Below are 6,000 nucleotides of genomic sequence, written 5' to 3'. Positions count from 1 at the left end.
ATGCTAAATGAAATAAGTCAATCAGAGAAAGACAAGTATCACATGATTGCACTCATATGTGGAATCTAAGTAACAAAATAAACTAATGAAAAGAGTGGATCCAGAGACTCAAAGCATGGAACAGAGTGCAAAATATCAGAGGGAAGGCAGGGGAGGGTGGGAGGTAATGAACCAAAGACCTTGTATGCATATATGCATAACACATGGACACAGACAATAGGGTGCTGAAGACCTGGGGTAGGGGTTGGGGGACAGGGGCAGGCTGGAAGGAGTCAATTGGGGGGAAGGGGAACATAAGTAATACTTTTAACAATAAAGAATAATTTTTTTAAAAAGAAAACAAAAATAGATAAATAAATAAAAGTTAACCCTCCCCCCCAAAAAAATTATATAGATTCAGATATACAGTTCTATAATACATCATCTGTATATTGTACTGTGTTCACCACTCCACATCAAGTCTCCTTCCATCACCATTTATCCCCCCTTTTCCTCTTCTACCTCACCCTCACCCCACTTTCTCTCTGGCTACCACCATACTGTTGTCTGTTTCTATGAGGTATTTTTTGTTGTTGCTGCTTAATCCCTTTACCTTTTCACCCAGTCCCTCAACCTCTCTCCCCTCTGACAGCTGTCAGTCTGTTCTCTGTATCTATGAGACTGTTTCTGTTTTAATGGTTAGTTTATTTTGTTCATTAGACTCCACATATAAGTAAAATCTTATGGTATTTGTCTTTCTCCCACTGGCTTATTTCACTTAGCACAATATTCTCCAGGTCCATCCATGATGTCGCAAAAGGTAAAATTTTCTTCCTTTTTACTACTGAGTAGTATTCCGTTGTGTAAATTTACAATAGCTGTTTTATCCACTCACCTGATGGGCACTTGGGCTGTTTCCAAATCTTGGCTATTGTAAACAACACTGCAATGAACATAGCGGGGTGTATATATTCTTTCAAATTGGTGTTTTGGGTTTCTTCTGATACATTCCCAGAAGTGGAATCACTATGTCATAATGCAGTTCCATTTTTAATTTTTGAGGAAAATCCATAGTGTTTTCCACAGTGGCTGTACCAGTCTGCATTCCCACCAACAGGGCACAGGGGTTCCCTTTCCTCCACATCCTTGCCAGCACTTGTTGTTTGTTGATTTATTGATGATAGCCATTCTGAAGGTGAGAGGTGACACATCATTATGGTTTTAATTTGCATTTCTCTGATGATTAGTGATGCTGAGCATCTTTTCATATGTCTATTGGCCATTTGTATGTCCTCTTTGGATAAGTCAGACTGGGTGGCTTAAACAACAGAAATTTTATTTCTCATAGTTATGGAGGCTAGAGGTCCAAGATCAAGATGTTGGCAGATTTGGTTTCTCCTAAGGTGTCTCTCCTTGTCTTGCTGTGTCCTTACATGGTCTTGCTTCTTGCTGTGTTCTCACATGGTCTTTCCTCTGTGAGCACATCCCTGGTTTCTCTTCCTCCTCATACAAAGACACAGGTTTATTGGATTAGGACCTGATGCTTATGACCTTATTTAATTACCTCTTTAAAGGCTATCTACAAATAGTCATATAGGGGTGTTAGGACTTTAACATGAATTGGGAGTGGGGCACAATTCAGTCTGCCTCACAAATTTTCTGACTAATATTCAATTATATGAATACTAGAAGCCCAGTGCACGAAATTCCTGCACAGGTAGGGTCCCTAGCAGCTGCTGGCTACCATCCGGGGCCTCCCTTCCCCCGGCTGCTGGCCAGGGCTTCCCTTCACACCCACCTTGGCCTGGCGCTGCCTGCTCACCTGCTCCACCATTCCGCTGTGGTCCCGCTCTTGTCAGGGTTCATCAGGGCCAGCAGCGCCTCCACTGCCACCACTGCCAGCGCCATGTTGCTGCCACCCGCCATATTCCACCACCCCTTGGCAGTCAGTGCACATCTACCTCCTGCCCGTAGGGACAATTTGCATATTAGCCTTTTATTATATAGGATACCATAATTTGTTTATCCATTCCTCTCTGATGGATACCTGGGGCCATTTTTTATTTGGGGCTATTATGAATAAATCTGTCATGAACATTCATATACAAATCTTTTTGTGAACATGTATTTTTATTTCTCTTGAGTAAATACCAGGAATGGAATTGCTGAGTTATGTTTAGGTTTATAAAAACTGCTTTTCCCCAAAATGATTGTAACATATTTGCATTCCCACCATCCCATATATGATACTTTTAGTTGCTTTATATCAGCATTTGGGTTTATTAATCTTTTCATTTTTAATGGTGTGTATTGAATAACTTCTGACTAAACCCAAAAGAAACTAAAAGCCACTTCGAAATTGTTTTTCTTTTTATAATGAACATTCTCATTTTTGTTATAAAATGGCAATTAAAATTTTTTTAACAAAGTAGTATTCAAACGCTATTAAAATTTTGAATGAAAAAACAGCAATCCTTTTTCCTACTGTTACCCTAACTTTTTCCTCAGAGGCAGTCATCCTCAACTTTTAGTTGTTTTTCTTATTTGCTACCTTACAGTTTTTACTGCTGTTTCTTGATTTATCCATTTCTGACATGATATGTTAACTTCTCAAGGTAGCATATGAGAACATAACTCTCCCTTTTCTCCTCTAATCCACCTCCAATTGCCACATCCCCTGCCAACACAATATCATATTGTGGATAAAATGGGTGTCATTCTTTCATTATTATGACCATGAAAATACTGTTCAATCCTGAGAAAAAGAGAAGCTGTAATCATTCCTCCTTTCTTATACAAGTCTTTATTTTCATGACATCAATAAAATTACTGCACTTCTCCCTTTGTCTAGCTTGCTGTGTTCGTATTTTTAATTATTTCCATACGTTCCAACATCTCTTCCACGTGCTCATGAATAATATTTTTCATATGCTCAAAGAGATCAGTTATTGTTCTTTTCTGCAGACCTCCATGCTCCTATTCCACTCTGAATTGGCTATTCTCTAGGCCTGTTGAACAATTGAGACTTTTCTTTACTGCCCCTTCAACACTTTTCTGGATTAGTCTCCCTGTTTGCTGAATTCCATATCTTCCTTGGTCGTGGTTTATTAAACCTTTATTTTGCTGGGGTACACCTTCAGTATCTGTAGGTAGAAAGTAAATTTATTAAGACCTTAATTTACTCTTTATTGATAGTTTGGATGGGTATAAAAATCTAGTTTTTAAATATGTTTTCCTCATAATTTTGAAGGCACTGTTCCAATGAGTTCTAGCATCCAGTAATGCTATTCAAGATTTGAAGCCATTCTTTTTTCTGGCCCTTTATTTTGAATGTTATTGTTTATCACTTTGAAATTTTTTAGTTGTCCATAATGTTCTCCAATTTCACAGTGATGCTCTTTGGGGTGACTATTTTCCTTATTTGTTGTACTCTGTACCTAATGGGATTTCAATGTTGAGTTTCATGTCCTAGAAAGTTTCCTTCAGTTCTGGGTAGTTTTTCATCACTCCATCTTCATATTTTATATGACCCCTTTTTCTGCAATTCCTTTTACTGGAATGTTGAATCTCTTGACCTGATTCTCTAATTTTCTTACCACTTTTAAATTCTTTCTGGGAGATTTATCTTTAAGCCTTCCTCCTCCATTCTTATTTCAACTCTTTAATTTGTTTTAATGTTCAAATGTTTTCTGATTATCTTTTTATGGCATCTTTTTTTCATGGATGCAAATTCTTCCCTTATCTGTCTGAGAATATTAATTGTAATTATTTTCAAGAAATATACCTCTTTCCTCAGGATCCTTTTTTTTTTTGTTATTTGCTCTTATGTTGGAGACTGTACTTAGTTGTCTGATGAACTTTAGCTGTCTATTCATAGTAAAGAGAGATACATTAAACAGTTGCTAGAAAATTTTTCTACATAGTAAGGCTTGTTGATTAGTGGACTTCATGGTAGGGGTAGGATGACAAGCTAGATTTTTAATATGGTACCCCCAAATGTCACTTTTTGTGGCATTTCTCTTAGGCCATTTCATTTTTCCAGAGAAGAATTTAGGGGTTTCCTGCTGGTAATATATAAGCCTGGCTTGAAACATCCTGAAAGAGGGACAGGAAAAGGAAGTGAGCCTCCACCTCTGTCCTGTCTCCCCTGTGTCAGACTTCTTGGTCCTCTGGTCCTCTCCAGACAATAAATCTCCAGTCTGTTGCCAGGAAAAGCAGATGAGAGGAAGCAGTAATAAGAGGGTTGCTTGCCTGCCTGGGCAGGAGATACAGCTCAATGGAGGGTGTGAGGGAGGCTAATCTTTCTAAACATAAACTTTCAAACAATCTCTTTCTTTTAAACCCTTCATTCTCTATAGTACCTTCTATCTCCACCTACTAAACCTTTTCAGAGGCAAACAGGTTCAACAGACTCACTTATTATTAGCTTCCACCTCTCCAGAAACCCAGGTGCTAGCTTTCTCTCTGCTAAATCACTTCCATGCAGTTTTAATCACTTTCTATTTTCCAAAAAGTTGTTGAAATCTCTCCACTACTGTTAACCTCTCTCTTTGTTTCTTGGTTCTTATAGGTTTGTACCTTTTCACTTTTCTTTATTTTCAGTATATTGGCATTTTGCCATTGTTTTGCTATGTTTAACCAGAAGAATTATTATTAAAGAATATAAGTTTTGCACTTTAAACAATTGATTATATGCACCCAATTACTTCACTTAAAAGCTTTAACTCTTTCATATATTTTTGGGAAGTGTGATTCTTCTAAATACATATTTAAACTACATCTTTTGCTACATATTTAAAATCATTATATTTCTTATAAAGTCATATAATGGCATTACTGATCAAGTATCAAAGGCATATATACTGTTTGAATTGGTTTCCAGAAATGGTTAGTTTAGCCTGGCCTAAGTCTTCCACATCTTCTTACCTAGTCTCTGAGGGTAAGCATCAGCATTCATAAGACAGCTAAGTTTAGGAATTTTCAATACTAGGGATTTGTATTTCCTCATAAATCCATCTCACCACTCTGGAAATTGACCCAATAAACTTGGCTTCTTTGTTTGTACCCTACCTCAACCAGCTAAGGTGACTGCTCCCAGAAAACAAATATACTGCATCTTCTTTAGGATGATCTAAGAATTTGAACCTAACATGTAAAACTGATTCTGTATCTTGACTAAAGCAATTCATAAAACATGTTTCTTTTATCCAATGCATGATTCAGACTTACATTTTTTTTCCAGAGTCTATATGCTTATAACTGAGCTCATTTCCAGATTTGTGTCATGTTGAGCTGATTGGCTTTGTAAACCTAGCATAAATACAACCCAGCACATTGAATATATTCTTAAAGAGCACCCTCATTTGCTAAATAAGAAAATGGAACAGGTTTCTACATCTGCTTCCCAAAAACCTTGATACTGGTGACAAGATACTGCAGAATGCCTTAAGAGATCTGCTAATCATATCTGGGCCTTTGCCTTGGGAGCTTGAGCTGAATCTTGGCCTGGTGTGTAATTGGACTCTTATGACCATCTGGCAGCTTCTGTGACACATTAGTGGCCTTGGCCCAGTTTCTAATTGGCATGTATCTGCATCCACAAGACAGCTTAACTTTCTAAATAAGAGAGGTCATAATATCTTTTTTATTCTTTAGCTATGATGCAATTGTTCTTTGTAGGTTTTTTGTTTTAACTGAGAAGAAGCTAAAATTTCAAGATTTCATGTTACTTTAATCTTGAGCCCTTTGCATCTACTTCTCTACTAACTGAAACAGTGTCTAGAAACTGCTGGTCCTGGCTCCGTGTCTTGAAGAAATTATGTAGCATTATATCTTTCTCTCTCTCTCTCTCTGGCTTCAGGCCATAGGCATTCTTAATCTGCAGACTGTCTGTAAACTGTAATAGAAAGCTTCATCTGTAATCATTTTAAACAGAGCCAGTGGAGACAAGATTGCTTTAGTTAGTAGCTTACTAGTTTAAATTGAGTACGCTCTAGTTGGAATGGAAACTTAATCAAGGAA

At 37.4% G+C, this 6,000-nt stretch overlaps 1 protein-coding gene across 3 annotated transcripts in view; it reads left to right on the top strand.

Moving 5' to 3' along the window:
- CMSS1 (cms1 ribosomal small subunit homolog (yeast)) overlaps nucleotides 1-6,000 on the top strand; it is a 387,195-nt gene that overhangs the window by 360,632 nt on the left and 20,563 nt on the right. The window lies entirely within an intron of this gene.

The sequence above is a fragment of the Myotis brandtii genome, unplaced genomic scaffold (genome assembly GCF_000412655.1).
Source record: "Myotis brandtii unplaced genomic scaffold, ASM41265v1 scaffold1464, whole genome shotgun sequence".
In the NCBI taxonomy this organism is placed as follows: domain Eukaryota; kingdom Metazoa; phylum Chordata; class Mammalia; order Chiroptera; family Vespertilionidae; genus Myotis; species Myotis brandtii.
Note: the sequence above shows the minus strand (reverse complement) of the source record. Positions and strands in the feature narration are given on the sequence as shown.